Genomic DNA, 25090 nt, shown 5'->3' on the forward strand with positions numbered 1-25090 from the left:
ATTATGCACCGTAATGAATTGCAATAAAATATACATAATTATCTTTAATTATTATCTCGTTCATTAATTATGCTTCAAGTAATTACATGTTAATGTATTTTCTGTGTGAGTCATTTGGAATAAAATTCACGGATGGCAATAAATTTTTCTTTCAACAATTCGATATGCAGACTTGTATATAATACAAAGTTGATTAAGATTTCACTTCTGCCATTATTAACATTTGCTTTGAAGTATTTGTATATAGAAGAGTGTTTGATTAAAAGTATAACCGAATGACAATCCATAAGATGGGTAATCTTTTTCCGTTCTTGGTAATTTTGTTTCGCCTTTTGTTATTAATGGTATCGTAACCCGATTTTCTGGCTTACTTGTTTTAGCAACTTGCTAATTTAATTTATCTGATCAAGGTATTTACAGTATCTCGACGTAACTTGGATAAAGCATTAAGAAAGGTCTTCTCTTTCCCTTGGTGGCTTATCTATAATCCGCAGCACGTGCTCGCATGTTTGCAGGCACGTTCTATCTCTGGTGGATCTAATGGCAATAGGAACGATTAAAATGATCATAGTAAGCATTTTTACTTTTGCGTCGTTTCTTTCTCGTTTTGCGACTTTTGTGAAAATATTCCATACGAGGCATAAGCACATTAATAAATCAATAATATATTAAGTTAATATTTATTACGATTTCATTACATAGTTTCCATATTTGTTTCGGACCTTACTTTCCGAATAACCCTCGTAATTATATCAAAATAACTAGTAGGTTCCTGATAACTGGAACCTGGTAATTTTATTATTATTATTTATAATTTTAATTTTTTAACATTAATATAATGACTAAATAATTTTCTCAATGAAATTTCCTTCAACTTAATCATAATAATATTTTTAAGTATTTTTACTAAGATTTAACGAAATACGAGCTAATTTTCTACGATTATTAAATGTACATGTTAATTTATTTTTCTCACTGGTGAATTTTAATTAGTTATAAAGTGCAATAATTGCGTTACAATACACAGATAATAAGGAAATGTTAATATGCTAATTAAATTACTAATTAATTAACGTGCAGTATAATGATATTTGTTATTTATTTAAGGTGCAAAATGTTACGAGAAACGTAGATTTAAAAGTTCTTATTATCATTAAAAAATCCGGAGGTCCGTTGTTACCTTTGTTAATAAAGTTTCAATTCACTTTATAATGCACTAATAATTTTGATTATACGACGCATTTAACGCATTAAAATTCTCGCATGGGAGAATGAAGCAAATGGCAATCCTTCCGCAGGCTTTCTTATGAAAATGAAGAAGTTCTCTCAGTCGCTTCGTTAATTGAATCCCGATCTATTTCCGCCGAGGTTTCTCCCGAGATACTCTCTTTCAAAGATCCAAATTGTTTATTCGTTTCATCTTCGCCGCTGTCGCGAGAAGCGAGGCGTTAATTACTGATGCGCTAAACGCATCGAGAGAAATCGTCGCTATCACCTCTCGCACGATGAAATAGTACGTGCTTTAATTAGAATCGCGATATGTTCGTATGCGAACTGTGTGACCAGCTGGAAAACGTATAGATCGGATCTGTTTTCCCCTCTTTTTTTTCTTCTCTTTTCTCCATTTGCTCTCTTAGCGTCTGTTTTGTTCCTCTTCTGCTTCCTCCTCGTTACCTCGCTTCCCCTCCGCTGTCGGCTAACTTTCACTCGAGGATCCCGTCCTCCGAGAGTAAATGCAGTCGATAAGTGATACCTTCTTGTCTCTACGTCTATTGGCTCCGCTCCGCCACGCGATCGCGGGACGTCGGGTTTCGTAAGAACGCGACTTTCGCGGATGCAACGGAGGCGCGAAACAAAAGCGGTAATAACTGCGAAAATCTTGAAAGTTGCGTCACATAGCTCTGACGGCTTTCCATTAGCACTTAGCTCGTAGCCGAGCTCGTATTGGACGGCTCATATGACTAAAAGTGTAGCAGATAGCTCTTCCTCGGAAAGTAAAAGGCCGACGTTTGTTTTCAATTGAAGAACGAAACGGAGTTGTATGTTGCGTTACCTCAGCCAACTCGTATTACGTTTCTCTAACAAAGGAAATTCCTTAATGGGCATTGATTACAGTCGTAGAATTTCCACGCGTAGATTAATGTGAAACAGTTAAATCAAGTAAAAACGCGCGTACGGATTCTTTTTTACGTCGCTGTCTTGAAATTAAAATATTTTTATGTCCAACGATTTCGATGTGGGGAAACTGTGAGTCTCAAATTTTTCCAAAATTATTTTTTTATTTCGAACTGTACGCACCAAAATTAGAAGGATCTCTACGTATCGCTTAGAAGAAAACGGGACGAGGAGATTTCTCCCTGCTTCTTCGAATAGATGAAATATCGTTAAGAAAGCAGATGTTGCACAGTAGCAGCATACCAGACACGTATATTTATTATATCTACGGCAATTACGTTCTCTTGCATATTATACTTTCATTTAGACAGACACGTAATGCATTCTCTCTGTTTTTTTCCAAATAAATAAAGTATCACTTAGAGAGTAAAGCAGATGTTGTACGCAGTAGTAGCGGCGGTAGTAATGAGACATCTAACCGAAGCATTTACAGTCTCTTTCATGTTGCACTTTCATTTATGCAGAGAGACACGTAACGCGAACGTGCATTCTCTTTCTCTCTCTCTTTCTCCGTGTTTTTTTTTCTCAATAAATATTTAGCGAGAAAAGTTAGATATTTTGTACATAGTGGCAGCAGCAGCAGCGGTAATAACGAGACACCTATTTGCGGTATTTACAGTCTCATTCATATAACGCTTTCATTTACGCAGAGAGTCACACGTAACGTGATTGCGCAGCGGAAGTTCTAAAGCTACCGCACTTATGAATTCTAAAGGAGTTTGCCGCAACGGAATAATACGCCGTATAGCGAGAGAATAGTCGTAAGAGCTCTAAGCGCTGGCGTAATTTTCGGAGGCGCCGGCGATCACGATAACCATTCTATTCTCTTATTGTCCAGAAGATCCGCTATAATCGGATGATGCGAATTCTCTTTGTTAGCGACACGCGCGTGCTCCGCTATATGAGATTACCTCGTGGCCTCGACTTCCCGACCGAACGGCTCGTAAAGTCGAATTTGCAACAACAAGAAGATATATCGTTAACAGTATCACGCGCTGGAAACTTTTAAGTCTTTGTTAAAGTTGCGTAAGACAACTCGGAAGTTCTTTTTTTTTCTTTTTTTTTTATCAGCGCGAGATTACTGAAAGAATCTGTAACTAGAGGAAAGTATGGCAGCTCGCGGAAACATCCTGTATAATTTTCCTTCAGAACTGTTGCCGTCTTATTATGCTCTTTATCTTTAATGAGCGGAGTTTGTGTATTATTAGGATTTGTGTAATATGGACTTTTATAATGAGCCCGGAGTAAGGATATAATATATCTTACAACTATCATCTTGTATTTATTAACTGGCATTACTTTAGTTGTGATATATTAGCGGTAATATCTATTACAGCTCGCGTAATGAGGGCGAAAAATTAAGGCGCTCATTTTTAAATGGCCGAGTTAGCGAAGTATCTATTTCCTTTTAGTGAATAGGTAATACAATTGTCTATTTAGAAAATTAGATGTAGAGTTAATAGCCGAAGACTATTTTGAGAATGAAATTTGATATTCGCGATAAATTTTCCTGTCTTAGAAATTCCATCTTGCAATGTATCCGCGAGTATCCGCGTGGTGTCGCTTAATAAGGACACGAAGGAGAGGCTCGAACAAAAGGCAGGGCTCGGTGAATGTCGAAAAAAGGAGGTGTAGGAGATGGTGAGGGAGATATTCCGTTGCGACATCCTCGCGGTCCACGTTGGTCTTGATATCTACGTAGCGGTATCTTATGTTATGACCTAGATACAATGAGCGATATTATTTAACTGTATCTCTCGCATTCTAATTGTACTTTTTTTTTTTACCGAGATGCACGGAAAATTTCGGAAAGTGGATCGAACAGATCAACGTAAATAGCGAGTTGACGTTGCGTGTTTTTCTAGGAGACGCATTCCCCAAATGAAATATTATTATTTTCACTTATCCAATATAATCCTGTTTTATTTAAAGTTTACCATTTATAATTCAATATTTAATATTGGATTTAAGAAGATTTATAATAAAAAGGAAGGGATTTTCTTCGCTTTCAGTATTATAAAGGTATAATAAATCTTCCCTTTTTAGTAAAATCTTGTCTTTAAAACTGTCTTAGTAGAATTTCCTTGGCGATTTATCTACCAAGATATACCTACTGAATATAATTAACTAAAAATAAGAGGAGAATAATGAAGAGAAGGAGAATAATTTTGATATTGTTGTATGAGACGAACTGACTAGAGGGTTCATCAATTTTTTTAAAAAATTTATAAAATAACAAAATAAAGATTTAAAATAATTTATTGTATCTATCGCATTATTGAATGTATTATGTTATGTATATACAGGAAAAATTTAGAAAATGAGAATTTTTGCAATTTTTGATTCATCAACACAAAGAATAGAGATTTCCGGCAAAGTAGCAAGGGTTCGAGCGATATCGAAGAGGGAGATGTGGGAGGTGGTGTGGCAAACACAGAGACGGTTGCGACACATTCTCGTGGTCTACATTTGCTGCGGATAGTTCAAGAGTGCAGAGTCCCTCTCTTCCTCCCCTCCTTTCTCCTTCTTGGTTATTCTTCGTTTCTTCCTTCGTTCCCGTGCTATATAACTCGCCGATCTCTCCCCGCGCGATCCGTCTCCGTGTACGTACTCCCTGTCGTCTCTATCTCTAGAACGAGATATAGTTTAGATCGTTACGCGTCGTGGCTTTCACTTTTCTGCCTCTCGAATACCCACTCCATCGCGATGTGGGTGAGAATCGCACGGCCGTTGTGCAGCTGCAGCTGCAGTTGCAGCTGCAGCCACAAACGCCGCGACAATTCGCTATTTAGCTACTGTCTTCACGCTGATCGCGATATAATTCTCTTCTGATTATCTTATCTCTCGTGAGACACGAGTCACACGTTTCAGGTGTGTCGCGTTTCTTATTTTAGTTTGAAAGATCTAAGAATCAATACTCTTTTTCTTTCTCTCTTTATTTGCTTTAAATATGCATTCTTTGATAAAGTTCACAACTTCTTCATATAATTTATCTATTAATGTTAATTAAAATGTACTCAATTATTTATTAGATTTTGTAGTTGCTCTTTGAACCGTAAAACAAAGATTACCTATTTTCATTCTGTGAACTTTTTTTTACACGATAATAGGTTAAATGCGTACGTTTAATTTATCGGCAGCAATACCGTGTGTGGATGACATTTACATTACTAACAATAATACTTTCTATGGAGATTATAAATCCAATAAAAAAAATGAGATGAGAAAATGTTGCATGTGTGTGTGCGCGCGCGCGTGTGTGTGTGTGTGTGAGACTATGTAATCCGATACAATGAGAAAATTGAATAAAAAGGATACAATATCATAATAGTACTGCTGCATTGAATACAAGTTCTATTTAAGGTACTAAAAGCAAGTAACGCAGACTAAAACAAACGCGCGGCCACATCGAGTCGATTACAAAGAGATAGGATTATGCAAAATTGATTTTTTTATACACTCGGAATATTTTACATAAGTTTTTATTTCACTCGCGCTTTTGTTAAATCACATCGTCTTTAAATTTTATTTTTACACTTTTAAATCGACAGCATTATTCTGGTCGTAAACGCCAGTATTTCACGATTTTATTATTGCCGCCGCTTTATTATTCCGGGATAATCTCTTTTTCGTGGAAATCACGACTTTCCGAGCGCCGTCGTGCGGATTTATGCTGGGGATCGTGCATCAGAATTAATCCTCCACGAAATAATAACATACTCGGTGAGCGAAAGAGAGCTTTGTAATGAAACTCCGTCAATGGAGCTGACGTAATTTTCCCGAGGTCGATACAAGTCCGAGAAATCCAGGGATTCGATAGTACGCTTATGCAATTAGCGTTAAAATGTCGCGTTTTAAAATTGAATTTAATACTCGCTAATTAATTCCGCAGCTCGATCTCGTTCTACCGCAACGAGATGCGCGCTAGTTGAAATTTTATGACGATCGTTGAGAGTTGACGGCAATGGTTCGGTTGGTAGATTTACTATTTATTTTTATCCGGCACATCGCGATGGATAACGGTGAGAAGATATCTCGATAAATCATGGTAGGCCAACGCTACGATCTAATATTAACGCTCTTATTATTTACGATCAGTTCGCGGCAAGCCCACGCATCAACGCCACGCACATGATAATTTATTATATCATACTAGAGGAGATCGACGTTTCGCATGGAACTGGTATATGGTCGTCGTATTTTACAGCGCAACTAATTTTGCTCTATATATATTATAAAACCAATATAACAATTTCATGCGAAAGACAATCGCGAATATCGCATTTAACATGTGCTTATTAATAAAATATACTGTTTAAATACGCGTAACTTGTTGCGCTACGATTAATTATAATTTATTTGTAACGTCGTACGATACTTCGTTAGATTCGCGTGACATTTTAGCATTATGCGCGCTTGACGTGTTAACTGTTGAACAAATTCAGAATTGTATTTTTCCCCTTCTAAAATATTTAAACCAAGACGTCATTAGAAAGTACTTTGTTACATATGCGTTACACATTCGTTCTTTGTTAAATGGGAAGGTGGAATGTGGTAGTCTTAATGCGATTTCAAGTAGATTCCATCTTAATCGATTCTCAGTTGAAAATTATCAGGATATGAAATGTACAATAAAAAAAAAAAAGCGGTCTATTGTGAGGAGAAATAATCATTCGGTGAAATCTCCGGCATGTCTTTTCTGAAATTCTCGCCAAATGAGCTCGGATCTCAAGCCACGCTGCGCTTCTTGCAAAACCCTCGATCGCGCGATTAATCACCTTAATTTGATTTATCTCAGTTTCTTATCTCTTTATCGTGAATTATCATTTGTTGATATATCCTTGCGTTTGAGCCAGATATGTCCCTTAATGGCCTGACTTTTACATTATGCATGCGGGGAGCGATTTGCAAATGATTCACAAATGTACGTGCGCGTTGTACGTGTTGGTATATGTACGTGCGAGATCTGTGAGATCCTGATGTAATTCGAGTCTCGCATTAGCGCTGAATTGTATCTACGTAAATCGCGCTCTAAGACCACCCATCGAAAACAGCGGCGGTGTAAGCTGCTAATTTGGCCGGGGCAGGCTACGGAGCAGTTAATTAATTCGCCGGATTACATCCGCTGATTTAACTATCGCGAGATCCCGTCAGCATTAGCGTGTCAGCGTAATCAGGCACATAGGCTCGAGTAACTGGATCGTTCGGGCCTCCCGAGGGGGTGAAAGCCAAGACGATAAAGGCTTCTCTTCTTCATTTTGCGCGACGTTCGCGATGTTCGAAGCATTTAGATATCTTGATTCCGTCAGCGCGTTAGAAAAATGCATTGATGATTCAATAAATGCAATCTGACGCCGGGTAATAACGTGCTTTATGTATCTCGCAGCAGAGCTATAAAACTCAATATAATCGTTTATTTTTACTTTGCACTTCATCGCGGAGGGAGAGAGGACTTTTTATTTGCCGAAGGGACGTAGCGCAGATCGATCCTTTCGAAAGAAGGTTACTGAAAGCGATATAAATCTTCCTATCAACGTCTAAATGCGGCCGATGAAGTGTTTTAATCTTCATCTGAGGTTCGAGAAACTGAAGAAATAAGCGACGTCGCGGTAAATGATATTTATGCCAAACAGTTTTGCTTTTATCTTGCAAAACTGCATACATTGAGCCTTTTTAACTTTAGTTAGCTTTCAACCTAAGAATCGCGACATTGCTCTCGTTTAATTCGCTTTTGAATAAACCTGAAGAAATAAATAACGACCGGTACGCGCGTAAAACGAGTAGAATGAGTAGATAAGGCGAAAATTGTCCTGCTTGTTTATTCAGTTAACTCGGGAGCAAAATTTTTCCCCCTTGCCGACAAAAATATAACGGAAGCTTTATGTCGAGAGCGGTAACTCGGCCCCGCGATTTCGAGAGTAATTGAGGTCGCAGGGGCAGAATGACGAATCCGTTGCTGTGCAGTTGGGACTAAATAAATGCGGCAAAACATCACGAAGTCCCACGACAACGCGGGCTCGCGCACTTTTCTGGCTGCAGGATGAGCCGCTCGACCGTGTCGCCTTAACGAGCCGGGAAACGGAAACCCGTCCTCACAGATCCGGGAACAGGTTTGCCGCGTGGCGCGTAATTGCCGTCTGCTTTTGTTGCACCAAAACAGTGATGAATATAAGTATAATGCCATAAGTCACCTGGCGAGTGCCTTTGCTGCTTGTCTCCCGTGGACCTTTCCGTCGGGAAAGGTCTGGAGAAAGATCTGGAGAACGAACCGTTTCTTCGTTAGATCGATTAAATGAGAAACAAGAGCTTTATACACGAAATAATAGATAATATTTCGCCAAAATCGGACTTATTTTTGAAGTGTATAAAACACGTTTTAAAATCTCGTTTAAACGAAGGAAAAAAAATGTCGTTAATCTCCTCGTGACTTGCTTATTCACAAAGTTGCACGTGGAACTTGTATTTTAATGAAATTTAAAGAGAATCTACAATGAGATTAGATTATATATGCCTGGCCGGTTATTATTAATCGTGGTTAAGCACGCGCAATCGTTTTAAGATCTTGTAAGATAAGCTACGCTGGCGCAAGTACTAATTCTACGACCCTTTTTAATGCAAAATATGAAGATTAAAACTATGAAGATTAAAATTTTTGATGCTGTTTTTAAAGAAATCATGCGTGTGTATAATTAACTTTACATTTATAAATATCTGAATACGTATATAAGGTCATTCACGAAATAAGATAGCACGAGCATTTTATAGCTTAATTTGAATGAAAATGGAATTCTTAATAGTGTTGATAAACTACCAACAGTCTGGGACCGTGTCATCGATAACGACTATAACGAAGACTAGATCAGGCTGCTTCTGAATACGCTTGTGATATTATCTTTTATTACACCAGAAATACCAAAAATACAAGATTCCACCTTATTTCGTAAATGATGTAATGTATGGTGTCCAATATTTTATTAAATAAACCTATTTTTAACTCTTTAACCTTTTTATTTTAGAAAGGTTAAGTAAAAGTGATCTTAAACGTCATTGTTTTATACATCGTAGATATTGAAAAGATAAGTGAAAAGGAGGTTATTTCTCCCAATCAGACGTGTTTGTTTGAGTAATTTTTTCTCCGCGAGTTGTCAGTCTTTTTTCTTTTGCCACTGGAATGGCAATGGCAAAAGAAAGAGGAATGGATGACATTTTTAATGTAATCGACATCGTTAATCGTGACAATTTAATTGGAAACCAACGGACTTTAATACTCTGATAGAGCTTATGCTAATACAAAACGCGCATGCATATCATGCAGAATTGTAAATGCGACCGACAGGAAATTAATTTCCAAGCGGTGAGTAATGAAGCAAAAAATTGTATTCAGAAGTGTTTTTGGCCGTGAACATTCGTTGCACAATGTCAATATGTTCATTGCCTGATGCGATGTCTTGTGACATTACCGATTAGGTTAGAACAAACTTTCAGCACAATTGCAAAATGTGCCCAATCGTTTGTCTCTAATGTTATTATTAATACGTCGCCATTTGAAGAATAAAAGTCATTTTTAAATAGATTCAAGGATTTGAAAGAAAATGCGTTAACTTTTTTATTTTCTTGCCTAGACAAATGTCTATACTTGCTACATAAGAAATTAATTTTATTTTTTTTTACTCAAATATTTAGTTTTGTGCGTTATCCAAATATTTTCGTTTTTCACGTATCATACAGAAAAGTTATCAAATTAATAATTAAATAATAATGTCATTATCTTAGATTAGAAGCATACGTTATAAAATTTTTTCATACACACTTTTTAAGGAGTACGAGTTTTACATAATTCTTTTCTACATTGTAAAAAAATTTTCTCAAAATTACCCACTATAATAGATGTAAAGTTACTAAATAGTTGTGAATTTCCACGCATTTATAAATTTGCAACATACAAAGGTAAGATTAATTTTGTAATTTGTAATTAAGTAGATTGCAGAAGTAAATTTACAACATGTATGGAAAGTTATGATGAGAAAATGATAAGGTCAATACGTTTTGCAATTGTATTACATATTATACATTCAAATATTGTCTCTCTATCATACATGTTGTAAACAATAAATTAACTGCTTACTGTGCCCACATCGTGATGCTAGGTGGGCAGAGTTTTTACACATGCATAGTGAACGTTAATCGCATTATATTTCACAGCGATATATGGAATATTGTTGGAATATTACGTAATGTTACAAAAATTTAGATAATCACATTGAAATATCCTGTTATATACGTAATTTTCTTAAAATAAGAATTAACTCAATTCAAGCAAATCTACAAATTTTTTATGGAACTACTATAATTTCTATAAAATTACATGATTTTTTTTATATTTACGGGACTAATCGTGTAATTTCTACATCTATTATATGTAAATTTACTGAATTTTTTTACAATGTAATATAAACATGGAAGAATGAGAAGTATTACGTTTATATTGTTTTTGAATAAAAATCTCATTTTTTATAGTTATAGTGCATTCTTTTAGAATATATTTTTGCTTTACAGTGTTTATATTATATCATTCTTCCAAGGCTAATATTTTGTTTTCATTAAACCAGATGTATGTGTATGCGCGCGTCGTGCGCATGTGAAAACGCATCCTCCGATGTAAAAGTTTTTCTCATTGATTTAGGTACTTTCCGTATAATATGCTACAGTAACGAGATGCAAATTTTCTCCTCACTATCTTCTCTCTCTCAACAACAAAGTTCTTGTTCCACCATCCGCTGGAACATCTCAGCGGAATTTACTTCGTGGTTGTCCTGCTTGTGCACAGCTGGAAAACCACGATGGCGCTTCTGCTCATCTATGCGACTTTCTGGAGGAATGCACTTGCACTTATGAGCATACACGCGCTTTACTATGAGCGTGTTCTACATTGTATGCATAATGATACTAATATTGTATCTACATGTCAAGACAGAGTGGTGTCTCGCGCCAACTGTACAAGATCTATAATTCCCGCTGCTTTGAGCTATTAACTGACTCGACAATTAAGTTTGCAAAAATGCAATTTGGATTTATTACATACAACTTTATTGTAAAATATTTAAAATTAATTGAACAATTTTCTACTTATAAATTGTGTATTCATATTTTCCTCATACATGGAAAGAACAATTTTGCCTATAGATTTAAAAATAATTATGTTGAATTATTTAAAAAATAGTGTTGGATGTTTAACTTGATTACTAGAATGTCAAAACTGTCTGTAGCAACATTACCACGTTTGGACGTTCTAATAATCATCATGGTGTCTCAGAAAATTATTTTCTGATTTGTATTCAGCTAAATTTTAGATTATCCTTTTCTTGTAATATTTTATTGTTTGAAAGAAATTTTAAGTCCTTTTCTACGTTTAATATTAACAAAACACATTTTAATATTACAAAATGTATAATGTCATAAAATTATCTTTAAAAAAAAAAAAAATTGGAAAAAGACGCAAAATAGACGCTTTTTCTCTCCTTGAAAAATAATTACTATACAACACTTAAAAAAATTGAAACCGCCAAGTAGTAATATCTTTTGTTTCAACCTAAGCGTCAAAAATATTTAATGTAAGAAATTTGTCACAGCTAGAATAAATATAAAAGGTCCATAATCATATTATGTTAACAATAAGATGTACACATTTATTAAACACGACATTTGATGCGTTTAATACGACAGAAAATTTTACGTTTATAGTAAATTTTAATAATTTTTCTATTTCTGTGTGTAGTCACACAAAAAACAGGATTCGTATAATATTGTATAATATTTTTATACATTTATTTAGGACTCATGTATATTTGTCTTTATTTTTTCACGTATTTACTCTGCCTAATTTAACGAGTTTGAAGTGGTCCTTTAAAGCTTCTGTTTCCAAATAACTTTCGATAATGCTCCTCTTTAAGTAAAAGTTATTTCTAAGACTGGAATGAAAAGTTGAAAAACAAACTTTAATTGTGTAAGATTATCCACAAACGAGAAAAGATTCTGTTTTAATTTGAACAAAGATTTTTCGCAGTTTTCTTTTCTCGTTTAAATTCTTCTGTAAAATGCTCTTTTCAGCTATATTTTTTTCTTCATTTAACTCGATTGGAATTTCTGAAATACACAACATCTCTTTAACACTTATTTTAGCGCCGGGATAATACCGCCGATAACCAAAGTGTACCATGGAAATATTTTGCATATTCGAACTTAAATGTATACGTATGTGAATGTGTGAATGTACAGGGGATGTGAAATGCGAGAACATGCGAAGTGTGGAGTATGCGATGTATAGATATGGAATGTGGGATGTCGGGAATGCGATTATTTCTCGATTTAGAACTCGAGTTGGGATTTTTCTGTAGAATCACCATCGTGATATCCGGCAGGCAAGCGCGAAAGACGGAGGTAACTCAATCGCGATTCGAGCAAACAAAATACCTTTTCGCCGAACGTAGAGTGACGGCGTTTGAAAAGCTACACCAGTCTCGATCGGGTTTCTTGCTCTCTGTTCCTTTAAGTTGTCGTCGGGAGAGAGGGACACGCGACTTTGAAAGTGACGGGCGCATCGACATCCTCGCGGAAGACAATATCAACGCCGCATCATGCTTTCCCTCACAAACGTGGCCCGCTCGGCAAACGAGGAAGAGTACACGGGCGACGTTGAAATATCTCCGGAGTCCCCTTTTTCCGTTGCCGCGCGTATCCCGGCTCACTTTAAATTCCCTTCGAAATGTCACCAAACGTCGCCGATGCGGGAACTCCACGGCGATACGGCGACAAAAAAATCGCACGTATCACAACGGAATGCGAAGAGCTCGCGCGATTGTTGAAACATTACGGCAGTTTTTTGACGTCCAATCGACCGGTTCCTCTATCGCGATTCCGCCTTTGCGCCTGGCGGCGGAATTGCGGCGTTTTCTCGAGAGGCCCTCGTCGTCATTGTATCTGCCTACATATCCGGGAGACTTACTCGTGATAATCGATTTTACGATTATGCACTGCTCCGTTGAGAATTAACTGATACACGTGCAACATCCTGATTAGATGCACATTCATGGACATTATTAAATCGAATTACGAGCCGTTCCGTATTAACGGAATTATCAAGAGTCTAAAATTTCCAAGAGTTCTCCGAATTCAAACTTAATTATTCATTATCTTGGCGTGGAAATATCAATTAACTGAGAGATTCTTGTTTTTATTATTAATAATCAATAATATTATTAATTTGACATATTTTTTTTAAATTTTTTGTTTATCTATAATAATAATATTAAACTGTTAAATTGAATAAATATCGAACTGAATATCTTTATTATTAATTATAGAACGTTGAAGTGGCGCAGCACGTTAATCGAATGATTTATAGCGCATTAGGGCGATAAAAAAAGAGTGTCAACGCGGAAATGTGAGTGTCGCGCGAATGACTGGTCAGAAATCAGACGCAAAACATTCGCACTTTCTCCTTAACTCAATGTTCCATTAGAGCATAACGTACTCCGATAAAAACGTTTAGTAACGCTCAGACGCACGTCCCACAAACGACATTTTCTACTAATAAGATATGTGGCTTCCTTGCTGTCTCGCATTATAACATGACGTTACAAACTCACTCAGAGAAATCTCATATCATTAGTCAAAGAATACTTTTCTCGTATCGCGAAAAACACTTTGCTCGGCAAAAAAAAGGAGAGAGAAAGTCTCTCTCTTATTCTAAAGTATCGAACGGGTACTCGTCAAACGTGGAATAAATTTACGGGTGACTATACGTATGCATAGGTGATGCCTCAGCGTTATGTTCCCGATTAAGTCAACAACAAGCGGTTACGTTCACGGTTTAATTCGATAACAAACATTTGCAATTTCACTCGCGATAAGATCAATCGTCAAATTTGTACCAATCGATTAAAGCTACCGTCATGTTCTATTAAGCAAATGATTGTACACGAAAGCAAATAGCACACAACTGATCAAAGACCGTCCGAATATCGACCACAAACTCTGTAAACTCTGTATTGCTTGGTATTTCGTACATATTGAATTTCGTTTAAGGTATATGAACGGTAGTTTGATATTAATACATGCCCTCACGAGCTGAAATAAATGACATCGTCGATTGCATACGAATACGTCGTTACACATATAAGTACATGTGAAACGGAGAAAGAGAGAACGAGGAGTTTACCAATGAAGGGGAAGAGAGGAGAAAGGTGAGGGGGGGGGGGCAAGGGAGAAAGAAAAAAAAGAAAGAGGAAGTAGGTTAAGGTCATCAGTCCACATCCGCGTAGGCGTGATCTTTCTTTGTCTCTCTCTCCTCCACCCTCTTTCTCTCTCTCTTTTTCTTCCCTTGCTTTCTCCCTCCCGGTTTTCATAAATATTGAGAGGAACATTAATAGCTCTGCTAGGTGAAGCTATTAGAAGCCTATCTTGTCAAGGATCCTCTCATCTCGGTGATTGATCGACGCGAGGAATTTTTGAATGATCGCCCATGATGATGGAACCATAGCACGTTTCACCAGAACCATCTTTCTTTGGCATTGCGATTCTAATTACGTTCTGGTTTGACGTTAAGTTCTATTTCTCACAGTAACTGTATAATTTCGTTGGACAGAGTGAATAACTGCCGGAGCTACGAGAGAATCTTTACGACCCATTTTTTTTGTCACATTCTACATTAACTAGATAACTGTATTTTTACGATAATTGTATTTCATATTACGTGAAAGGAAAAAATTCCCGATTTGAGCAACGGTGCACGTCAAACATTTTTCCGATACCTTTAAACGACACGCTGCTATTTCTTGAAGAGTTATACGGCTTTATAAAATTGATTCGGAGAGAATTATAAATTTATTTTTACGATTTTAAAATAAAATATGCTTTCCTTTTATAGCAATTTTTATAGCTTTTTTTTTACTTTCCATTTACGATACAATATATTTATGTTATAAAGAAAATTAACGTTAAAAGCAATTCTTTAGTAGTATCGTAAATTACAGAGATTTTTTGCGTGCTTGGAGTAAAAATGTTGTATCATTATATGTGAAAAGTTTAATGTCCACATAATCTCATATAAATTAGAAAATTTATTTAGTTTGAATCTCTCTAAATACATAAAATATGATTTACAAAATTTACAAATTTATATTTGGATAAAAAAAACTTTATAAATGAAGTTGCTTCGAGAATCGCTTAAACAATATTGGCCAACGATTTTACTTGTTGCGAAATGTCGAAACCGCCTTTAAAAAAATAAAACGGTCGGAAATCGAAGCGGAGGTGAGTAAATTTCCGTCGCTATACGAGAGGCAGCCACATTCAGAGCTGACCAAGGCAGACCGAGAGCAGGCCGAGTTCGCTCGTTCCCTTTTACGTACGCTCGATTTGCGACGAAGCAACAAGAATGTCTCGACGAGGATTCTGAGGCGGAAGTCGAATGTTGGAAACCAGGACGGGCGGTGTCTCGTGTCTCTCCTCGCCTCATTGTGCGACGGTCACGTGAGAGCAGAAACGGAACTCCCGTTGTAATTTCGCTGACAACGGTGGATTTAATTGCCTGTCTGCCGTCGAAAAAAGAAAGAGAAGAGTTGCGACGAAACGCTCAGCTCTGTGACTATGACACCCTGTTCGAAACGGACAATACGGGGACAAACCCCCGTTGGATGTTTGTTTCTCTCGGATTCTCATTCTCATTCCAAGCCAGGAACGACGACACGACGTTCTTAATTATTGCGGTAGACTGACAAAGGATTTTAAACAAATGTACGCGAGGTTACCTGCGAAGTTGATGATGAACGTAGAATTTCTCTCCTTTCGGAGAGAAATGCTTGATTTTGCACGATAAGCGTATTTTCAACGGCTGTGACTCGAATTGCTACGAAACACAATTATCCTCTCTCAATTTTTCTAAAAGAAGAGTCCGTTAATTAAAAATATATTTTAATTATAGTTAATTAAAGTACGTGGACAATTGCTACGAAGTTTCTTTGATCTGTAATTTTATATTTTTACTTTTGAATTTTAATTCAGCAATGCAACGCAATTGAAATGCATTTCAAGTGAAATATTAATTTTCTCCTCTTGACAATTAGTGTAATTAGAATTAAAAGCGCTATCGATTTCAAGCGCTGACGCGTTTTAGTTATGATTATTTTCGTACGCAACCAAGATGTACGTATATGCGTTACAATTAACAAATAATGGCAACACAGATTACATCGCTAAATAAACGAATCGTTTATCGTAAATAAACGTATGATTATGGCCAAGCACGTTTTCATCATTTATCAATATAGATGGTAAATACATTTTATACGTAATTCAGATAAATGATAAAAATGACGGATTTACAATCAATCAAAATCATTGTAAAATAACAAAACATTATAAGATTTTTATTTTTTAATAATAAACGCTCGTCGATGTGATGTATGGAGAGATACACAAAATTCTTTTCATGAAAGTAAAACATTGTCATAATTTCAAACTACGAGAGGATTTGCTAAAATTATTTTTAGAAACACTATATTTATATAAACTCATGTTTCGAGAACATGTTTTCCAAGTTACATCGACATGCATTATTACTAGAGATATCTCGTCGGGCAACCCAGCGTTGGTCGACGTTGCTTTTATTTTAAGTGAAAAGTTGGACGGTCATACAATTAGCAGGCGGATAATTAAGTTAGCGAAGTTGTCACGTGCTGATGGTGGTCATCATTGGTTGACCAATCTCGAAATTCGTCGCGTTTCATGTGGTGAAAATCTAATTACACACACGCGGTATATAATTCATATTCCCTATTTGAGTCTACGCAATATCGCATCGTCAACTTTCGACGTCAAAACCGTTGCTGCGGTTTCGAAACTTTGATTTTGCAGCGCATAAATCGGACGATTCTCGATTAGGCAATTAATTACACCGAAAATCCATTAGAATCCATTAGGCTATTGGAATTTCTCGCTATTCGTTTGTCACGCGGCGCAACAACTTTTTTTTCGAAGATTTTATTATATTTATATAGTTTTGTCGTTAGGAAGTCATTACCTTGTCTCATTGAAAGCAAATAAGTTTGCGTGTAATACGCGTCCATTACACGGATCATTTAGCGTGACAAACTCTCGCTATGAGAGCAATAAAGTTTCGTTCAAAAGTTCAATAGGAGGCATCGATAATTGCGCTCTAGCGGAGCGCTCGCTGCACGTGAAGGTAGGAATCGTCGCGTGGTCGTGTTACGCGTTTTACTGTAATTCTTCGGGAGGTTACCAAACCGGAAACAAAATGCCCCGGATGAAAATTAAGTCCCCGGGAACGGGTTTCCTTACACGGGCGAGCGCGGAGGAACTCGCGTGTTATGTATTATAAAGTAACACTTTAATTGCACACCGGGACCGGTACAATTTTCTACAACTATTATCGTTACGTTAACCGTTACGATCGAATTGTCGTGTCGTATTAACGACGTTATTCAATATGCGTTATGCCTCTTGCTTTTATCGCGAGGCCGTCAATTCCGGTCGTCCCGATCGAACGCGATCGCGTTGAGAACTTTGCACTCGGAACTTTTCCCATCACCGCGCGTATATCTACTTTCGATCCATCGTTATTTACCCAGTCATATCGAAATGAGCACGCCGTTCGCGAGTTCCATTCCGCGACCGTGACTGTCGCGGTGCGCACTAGAAATTAGCTCTCTAATCCATCCTGTTATTCGCCGAAAGGATTACAGAGACGTGTCGCGAACTACTAACATACAATCGTGGAACATTTGTGCCGATACGGTTTTCCATTTTTTTTTTTTTTTGTTTCGCCTTGTCCTGATTATGCGATATATAAAAAAAAAAAAATTGTAATAAGATCACCGGTGTGATATGCGGGATTAAAAGTTTCCTGCTATTACCGCGAGCTCGTCCGTCGTCCCTGGTACGTATGTAGGTAGGTAGGTAGTCGAAGGATTAATTACTTCGTTACCGCGCGTCCCTACGCCGAGTCGTGCGAGCAAGAGAAATTACGGGTACGGCGCGAAGTAAGAAGAAATGCTGAATGAAAACGAAGAACCGTGAATGGGTGCTGCTCTTCCCGAGGTGTGCGGCAGCAGGTGTGTGCGCGCTCATATTCTTCTGCTCTAGAATTATCCCGACGTTTCCATCTCGTGAAACGCGCATAAAGAATGTTATTACGGCGTCGCGCTTGTCCCGTCTTTCGTCTCAACGCCCAACATTACGGCGTTTTGTTCCTCATCCTCTCCTTCGTGGCTTCCTTTTTCACACTTGCGCACGTGTACGTGCGTACACGTACACGAGGCACACACGCGGAACGTATATAAATACGAATTCTATTTTTCTACGGCGTAAAATCGTAACTCTCTATTCAGACTCATCTTTGTGCCAAGTTACTCCAGCGTGACGCGCGGGAAACGAGCATTTCTCTCGCGTAGAGACGTACGCGAGAACACGTGATGTACGGCCCTCGTACGTTACGCGTGCGACAATCTGATACTCGTTAAATGTGTATGAGCGATACTTCGCATCTTCCGGAAACGACCTGGACGCCTTTCACACGCGCGATCTCTTTTTCTCCCATTGACATCGCACTGAGAAACTCGGGGTGAAAGTAAAATATTCGCAGCCTTGAGTGACATTGTGCAGAATGTTACTCGTATCGTAACGATGTCCGGTATCGTGGAAAACGATTTAAACACTGAGAAAAAAAATTGGTTGAAAAACTAATATATTTAGTCCGATACGCACGACTAAATATTGAGTTGATTTAATTAATTCTTAGTTAAAAAATTGGAATAATTAATATAAATAAACGACATCTTTTTTCGTGCAACTAAATAATTGTTGAATCAACCCAATGTTTAGTTGTGCGTATCGGACTAAATATTTTAGTTTTTTAACCAATTTTTTTTCTCAGTGAACGTGTGCAACAAAAATGAGCGGTGGTATATAATTTATGCGCAATATGGAAATACGCTAACAGGCACATGCACGACACTATTGCTGTGTCGCGACGTTGAAATAAAGATCTTAATTTTTCACAATTATTCGAAAATTTCCGTAGAATCGTAAAATTGATGTTAACGTTAACAGCTTTCCGATGCTCCAATAATTCCGATCTCACCCGCACACTTTCACTGTACTCGTGAACTGAAGTTCCGCTTAAATCCGTCTTTCGTGGCTTACATTACCGATATTTATGCTCGAAACTTTTCTCCGAGATAATAAGTATTATTCGTCGAGATTTGGACGCGTTGTTTTGAAATACGGATATTAGTAACGCAATTATGCAACGATTGTGCAAGGACGATTGTAGAGCTAGAAACTGTGACATCGACAATGTTTTTTTCCCTTAATGAAGACGTATTGAGTTTTTGCATCACTGTGATACAAGGAAGTAAGGAAATTACCGGTACAATAGGCGTGAAATAATTTGCAATTAACAAAAGCGTAGTGATTTGCATGAAAAGTTTTACTTATAGGTATTATTTGTGAAATCGAATAAAAAGTTTTATTCAATTATTTTCTACGGTAAAATACCAAAAATATCATTGTGAATGGCGCATTACTTTGAGCTTTTATTGCCTGTCATTAATACGTAATCGTTAAATTGATATTTAACTGAACAAAAGAATTTATCTTCTGATTAACTTTATTTGATTAACGCGTACGTTATTAGATATAAAAATACGTGTACGTGAAAGGAAAAATTAATAAATTTTAATGAATATTTGTTTGAATGAAATGAAATAATTCGCAATGAAATAATTTATTAAGTGTAAATAAATATTTGTACAGTATAAGAAGCACTAATGTAATTTAAATATAATTTTTTTATTGAATAAATATTTATGTACTAAAGAGTAAATATTTCATTGCAAGTATTCAATTAATTTTTTTCTCAGTGTGCATATTACATATTAGATTTAGAAGTGTATGTAAATTTCGATATTCACTTAAATGCTCATTATTCAATGGTCATAAATATTCTTTCTGAGAAATTACCGGATGGTAGGAAAACATGTGTAATGGATTATTTGCTATTATTTGCTAGCAAGAAGTAAAAAAAACTGCTAAAAGAGCATCAGATTTTGTTCGCGTTTAAAAAGATATTTGATTCTATCGTTCGTTTGTAAGCAAAATTAGATTATTATTCAGATTAAATTATTAATCGGATTAGATTATCAATGAGAAAAAGTAGCTCTGGAGCTACGATCGACGGTGCTTATCTTTTGCCGAGGCTAGAACACGTTTTAACGTGTCGTAAAATTGATATGTACCTCCTAAAGTGGCCTGTAAATTCATCGATAATTGCGCTGATGACGCGCTCGATGGCGTTTTATCGGGGTTCGAAGTTTACTCATCTCTCCTCCGGCTTGATTTGCATGCGAGCGATACGTTCGTCGGGCTGGCGCAAAAAAATAGAGAACGCTGATGGGGAGTGAGCGACGTTCGGTTCGGCGAATAACGAGTTTCGATGGAGAATCGAATTTTACGATCGTGTCGCAGTTGGCCTAAAGATTGGCCGGCGATTGACTCGCGGTCAGTACCGTTCTGTCATCGCTTTGCGTAACAGCGATGTCCTTGTCAGCCACCTGCCGCGCCGTGGATTCGTCACTCAAAAACATGATATTTCGCGCGTCAGCGGGACGTAAACGAGTTAATTTACTTCCCCACGTTTCTAAACCACTTCGTCACGGGATGTTCCTACGTGCGAGAAGTCATTCGATCGTAATAAAATTTTTTTTTTTATTATCGCTATCGAAATTAGAACAAATTACTCGTGTTTCGTTCCAAGAGATTAAAATAACAAAAGACTAAAATAAAATCAATTTATGTTACTCTTACCGTTTTACATTTCTTTATATTTCTTTGTGACTAGGAATCAGTGCTCTTTCAACGAATAAAAGAATAATAATGATGGAATAAATAAATAAAATAGTAATTTTTAATGTTGGTTTCAAAAGATCGTCTTGCAAAGTTCGGGAAAATCTCATTTTGGAAACTGATGAGCGTTTCAGCATCTTAAACTTTAATGTATCGTGCATTTAGGTAAAGTTTGCGTTTAGGTGATGCATCAACGGAGTATATTACGTTTTGCTCATGCATGCATACATACAAAAGATCGCGTCTGAATCTAAAATTATTACTCTCATTATCGACTTACCTTCCGTCTCTTTCTTCTTCTTCTCTCCCCTCCCTCTCTCTCTCTTTCTCTTTCTCTTACCGATGTTCTGGGTTGACTATTACGGTAAATTCTGTCGGATGCTACTACACAAAGGGCGACCGTGAAGAAGGCGTTACGAGCGGCTGCATTGGGACGATGATGGGATGCAGGAAAGACGCGAGAGAGAAAAAGTTGAAAAAATACCACCGACGACGGGATAGTAAATACGAAACCTAGAGACACGTCTGATAATATGAGAGTGCGCATATAATGGCGCCCACAGCTCTCTTCCTAGTTAGATAGAGCCTTAAGTGAACGTAGCCACCAACACAGCGGTACCGTGAATTATTCGCGCCCCGCGCTTCCGCGATGCTTTGGCTCCGCTGCACTGCGCTGTTTCGCGCGGATTATAAATTAAGGGCGATCCACGCAGCGTTTCGTGGAGAATTTATCGCGCCGAGGGTTGAGCGCCTTGGGAGAGAAAGGGGGATTCGCGCTTGTCGTTTCGTTACTACGCGCACAGATATCGCGGTGCAGTGAATCGGCTAATCAATTTCCATCGCACGAGTATTGCGAGCAGAATCTAATTGCGCGGCGAGTGTTACGTTATGATTTTACTATTTTAGCGGAACTGCGATATAGCCTTGGCTTTACCTCTCCTTTGCTTTCTCTCTCTCTCTCTCTCTCTCTCTCTCTTTTTCTCGCGATTACACCAATCGCCGTAACTGTAAAATCTGCGTTTGCGATGAGATGTGAATTGTCAGATGGTTATCGGCCGATATAAAATGTGTATAATTTGAAAGGAATTTATATCTGTATTTTCTGTTTTAGAGATGATCCGTTAAATTATTATCTTCTCTCGCAAACGTTGTGTTCCTCGTTGTATCGTAAAGAATGCGCTCGCTGCACCGAACAATCCGGAAATGATAGTGCAAAGATCATTTTCAATCGTACAATCGGACGGGCTTGCTTTGCCGTTTTGTGGGAAACTTTAATCCACCTTCGGCACGAAGTATCGCAGCTAAGTTTCATGACTAAACTATACAGACGATAAGTTTTCACCTCGACCATGCTCAGGTTAAACGTTCGCATAACTTTCGTCAAGGAATTTAATAAGAAATTTCTCTTCGGGAGTACGGGGTTGATGTAATAACTTTAGGAATATATAAATAGCATTTTTTTTTATTTTCCTGAAGTTGATAATAGAAAAAGGGAAGAAATCACACATATTTATATTTTGAAGCTTGACTCAACTCGAATGAAGTACAACGATCTCTAGGGAGATTAAAGTTATCTGCGAAAGGTCAAGGGAAACGCGCTTAAAGATACTTTAGCGTTCTCACGTCGGCACAATAGTTGTAATTCCGCACGGGCACTAGAGGATTTCAAGTCTTGACAGTGATATTCGCGCGACAATTGCACTCGAGATCATTTTGACACGGTCCTGTCTCGAGGGAGAGCGCAGCCACAGCCGCGCGCAAGTATTGTTCGTAATCGGACGTATGTAGGTGTCACGTATCGGGGGTCCCGACACTCCTGACACACCGGCCGTTAATACGCCCTCGCGCGTAATGAATGATACGCAGTCATCGTGATGCATGCGCCTCTCCGGAGAAGAGGCTTTTCTGCGCTTCCTTCGAGAGCGCGCGGTTAACATCGCCGCGTTAATGCGCTAACAAGTTCCGCGCGGTTCCGTGAGCTGTTTATGCTCTGTTTTAACGCAACGGCGAGCACCGAGAATTGCAGGCTATGCAATTCGTTTCTTTGTTTTTTTTCTACAGATGTCAGTAGTATAATCGACGATCGCGTAGTGCTCGTTAAATCAGTTCGTCCTCGCAGACGGAACTTTCCTAGGTCAGTAATCTGGTTGAGTACAATTTTGGTTGATATATTCTTACTTATTTAAATAAAGTTGATATTTTTATTTATTAAGTGAATATACGAGTTATAATATTTTTTTTTATTATTATGACATTAATTATTATATAAAAATCCTGAAATAATTTGCAACGTGCTAACAATCTTATTTTTTCAAGAAATATATCATTACGAAATAAGATATGCTTGGAAATTATTTTTTTGCGTGATTAAGGCATGTTTTGATTTGTGTTTATTTAAACTGAAAACAATTTTATGCTAAGCAATCACATATATAATCCCTGTACAGCAGGTAATAAAATATGTTGGGAGGAGCACGGTTTCAATTTCAACAATTTAGTGCGTCTCCGCGGAAGATATTTTCATGCAATTGCATTCTGGAGATATCGTCGAGGAAAAGATGTCGCGGGAATCAGATTTATATGACTTCGTTCAATTTATATGATTGCTTTTCAAATGCGTGCCGTTCATCGGCACGATTTATGGCCAACGATATTTTTCGTCGTCGTATATTATGTATGATGCGTCCTTGGTTTCCTTTGCAGTTTATTAATAGAGAGGATCCTTTCATCGAATTTAAAGATTTTTCTCGTTTTTACTCTAATGCAACTTTTGACGTCCACTGCCAGATCTTTGTGACTTTATAATTAATATTTCAACAAAGTTCGCTTAGAATTAAATAAAGAATAAAATCTTATCCAAATGCACAGCTGAAGATTAAATCGCTCATAAAATTTTTTTAATTATGTGTAATTAAATAGGGCTTCTTTTTTCAAGAAAAGAAAATCTATTTCAAATCCGTTTGGGATCTTGATATTCGAGAAAAGTCGGAAGAAACTTGAGGCAAATCTTACGTATTATGTGATGCAACAGTCGTTATTCCGCGCGACTACGTAGACTTTATCATATAACGGGGAATTTGTGCTTAATGGCTTGAAATGTATTGTGCAACTTGTCTGCCGCGCATCGTCGGGCACTGTCATCGAGCTCGATGGCCTTTAGGTATTCTCACGCTCGCGAAAGAACCTATGTAAGTTTATCACTCTTCGGGTTCGAAATCGCGCGTCCTCTCTTCGACTGTGCGGATTACGTTGTTACGACGCCTGCGGCCACCAATAGTTAACTCGATTTTATGTTTGATTCCCTCGCCTCTCGTATTTTTTCTTTGTATTATCAATGAAAATGCGCTTGCGGCGCAAGCTTTTGTTCCGCTTATACCTTTTTCCCCCGTTATATTTTGTAATTACATCATAGAGATGAAAACCAAACAATTTCTGTTTGTGTATAAATATTGTGAATTGTTATTTTAACTTTTTTTTAAATACGCGGAACGGTATAGGCTCATAATGGTAAAATATTGAAGGAAATGCCTTAATTTAATTTAATATTTTTTATTCTCTCGCGAAAATTGAAATTGGCTGAAATTTAATTTGAAATTACATTAAGCATTCACAAAGTTTCACAGAATTATAAAGCAATGGAAATTATATTTTATATTTTTTTATGTACATTAGGAGATATTATTTTTAACATAATTCTATCGTTCACTGAAGAAGAGTAAGCAACGAATAGATGGACTATCATTCATTTGCGCATTATTTATTTCAAGACTTGATTTTTAGATACACATAGCCTTCTCATATAAACAGATTTGAAAAATTTATGTTAATTAATTAAAATATGTGTGAAATCAGTTTAGGGGAAATATTTATTTCCTTACCAATTCAGATTTGATAATATTTGCAAATTCTGTTGCATCATTTTTTTCCTTTCTCGCAAATAATATTTATGTTTCGTCAATCGTGGATTTTTTTTCAGCCCTTTTGTGTTCTATGT

General features: G+C 37.1%; 1 protein-coding gene and 1 long non-coding RNA gene across 2 annotated transcripts in view; one reads left to right on the top strand and one right to left on the bottom strand.

Annotated features, from left to right (window-relative positions):
- The window catches only part of LOC105202090, a 152938-nt gene that overhangs the window by 51989 nt on the left and 75859 nt on the right, over window positions 1–25090 (top strand). The window lies entirely within an intron of this gene.
- The window catches only part of LOC105202092, a 110536-nt gene continuing 89812 nt past the window's right edge, over window positions 4367–25090 (bottom strand). Inside the window, exon 6 of the long non-coding RNA XR_851077.3 lies at window positions 4367–4804. This is a non-coding gene — a long non-coding RNA (uncharacterized LOC105202092). The remainder of the gene's footprint in view (window positions 4805–25090) is intronic.

This window comes from Solenopsis invicta, chromosome 1 (assembly GCF_016802725.1).
Source record: "Solenopsis invicta isolate M01_SB chromosome 1, UNIL_Sinv_3.0, whole genome shotgun sequence".
In the NCBI taxonomy this organism is placed as follows: Eukaryota; Metazoa; Arthropoda; class Insecta; order Hymenoptera; family Formicidae; genus Solenopsis; species Solenopsis invicta.